The sequence below is a fragment of the Babylonia areolata genome, chromosome 13, assembly GCF_041734735.1.
Source record: "Babylonia areolata isolate BAREFJ2019XMU chromosome 13, ASM4173473v1, whole genome shotgun sequence".
Classification (NCBI taxonomy): domain Eukaryota; kingdom Metazoa; phylum Mollusca; class Gastropoda; order Neogastropoda; family Buccinidae; genus Babylonia; species Babylonia areolata.
The window spans coordinates 33,199,581-33,201,830 of record NC_134888.1 but is presented as its reverse complement, the minus strand read 5'-3'; the positions used below and the strand labels follow the sequence as shown (position 1 = coordinate 33,201,830).

General features: G+C 47.4%; 1 protein-coding gene across 2 annotated transcripts in view; it reads left to right on the top strand.

The window, feature by feature from the left end:
- Positions 1 to 1,383: 1,383 nt before the first annotated feature.
- The window catches only part of LOC143289219 (uncharacterized), a 53,970-nt gene continuing 53,103 nt past the window's right edge, over positions 1,384 to 2,250 (top strand). For both annotated transcript variants that reach the window (XM_076598173.1, XM_076598174.1), the window contains exon 1: positions 1,384 to 1,698. The gene's annotated coding sequence lies outside the window, so the exon portion shown is untranslated. The remainder of the gene's footprint in view (positions 1,699 to 2,250) is intronic.

The following is a 2,250-nucleotide window of genomic DNA, read 5'->3' as shown; positions in this document are numbered from 1 at the left end:
CACACACACACACACACGGGTGTGTAAGTAAAGTGGTTTATCGTCTCATCTGAATGACCACGTTAATGTGCGACTGTGTCTCTGTAATTATATTGGCGGTAAATTTAGATCCATTATCACTTGGAAAGGCCCCCGTTCTCTTTGCACTCACTTCAAAGCTCGCTTTGAACGGTGACTGTCTAGTTGTGTCATCAGTTATCACGGACTGAGAAGAAAACGACAACGACAAGTCTACTTTTAGCTGCACACACACACACACACACACACACACACACACACACACGCACACACGCACGCACACAACCACACAGACACAGACAGACAGACAGACAGACAGACACACACACACACACACACACATACACACACACACAAACACACAGAGGTAAAAGGATAATTGATACTGTAGTGAAAGGTACATAAGTAAATGTGTGTGTGTGTACGTGTGTGTGTGTGTGTGTGTGTGTGTGTGTGTGTCTGTGTGTGTGTGTGTACGTGTGTGTGTGTGTGTGTGTGTGTGTGTGTGTGTGTGTGTGTGTGTGTGTGTGTGTGTGTGTGTGTGTGCGTGTGTGCGCGCGCGCTTGTGTCAGCGGTTGCGTGCGTGCATCTCAGTTTGTGTGTGCGTGTGTGTGTGCGTGTACACCAGTGTATGCGTGTGTCAGTCTGCATTTGTATGCGCGCGCTCGTGTGTGTGTGTGTGTGTGTGTGTGTGTGTGTGTGTGTGTGTGTGTGCATTCGTGTGTGTGAGAGTGTGTGTATGTGTATGTAGTGTGTGTGTGTGTCTCAACGGCAAGTACGACACACACACACACACACACACACACACACACACTCACACACATAGACACACACACCGCCCTCAGCCATCCAAACACCACCACCTCACACACACACACACACACACACACACACACACACACACACTCACACACATAGACACACACACCGCCCTCAGCCATCCAAACACCACCACCTCACACACACACACACACACACACACACACACACACACACACACACACACACACAACAACAAAAAACTAAATGTAAGTACGCGCTGAATATTCTTACCTAAGTGTGACCATCGGCCTGAAGGAAAAGTACTATGTTCTGGACTGAAACAACTTGAAACGGTCACATGTGAGCGTTCACCGACGTCAAAAACCAACAATTACAACTCTGTACTTTCATCCTCTCTACCATTCGCTCAGTTGACTCTAAGGGCCACGCATTCCAAGACCATCCCCACCCCTCCTCACCCACCCTCCCAGCCAGCCAAGTCGAAGCACGCATGCGTCATGACCTGTAGTACGACGACCTATTTTTAGCAAGCTAGGAAACTCCGCGGTGGATGGATACAAAAGCAGACGTACCTGAGAGACCCGCTGAGAGTTTTGGATAACATAAATGGTTCGTGATGTTTGGTTTGGTTGGACACATGTTGACAGTTGTGCTCGCTGCAGGTCGGCCTTACGTGCTGGCAGTTTTCCAACAGGCCTACCGCTGCGGTGTGGAGCTAGTGTACACAGAAGTTTGAAATGTTCGGAACTTCTTTCGAGAGAAATCTGTGGTGGTGACATTGCCGCGACGGCGGAGTGTGTGTGTGAATACATGTGTGTGTATCAGTAGATGTGAGTGGATAATTTTTTTACTGACCGGAGCGGTACAAATGATTGTTTGCCAAGACTGAAAGTAAAGGTAAGGCATGCGTCGTTTGGTTTTTGTGTGGGCTACTGTTGAGGGGAATAATTGTGAGATACTGCCGGCTATGTATACACTGTTGTTTCTTAAGTCGTGTGTGTGTGGGTTTTGTTTGTTTTTATTTCGATGGTCGTGGGGTGGGTATGGGGGCCTAGCGTGGTGGTGGTAGGTGGGGGGATGGCGGGACAGGTAGGGGAAGGGGGAGGGGGGAGCTGTGATGGAGGAGGGGGAGAGGGAGAAAGAAAAAAAAAGTGATATCATCGCAGTAAAACAACTTTGAGCAAAACATATTCACGAAAAATCAAGGCAAGGCTTAAGAAACAACATCAAAATCGTCAGACACTGTACATATATATATATATATATATATATATATATACAGCTCCCCTCGCCCACACACACAGGGAAGCGCGGCTTACTAGTACACAAATGCATACACACACATGTACACACCATTGAACGGCACACACACACACATGATTTCTGAGCCCTTTTGTCTGGACAAACATTGTTGGAGAGCAAAATCAATTAAGATATCAGCTTACTTGA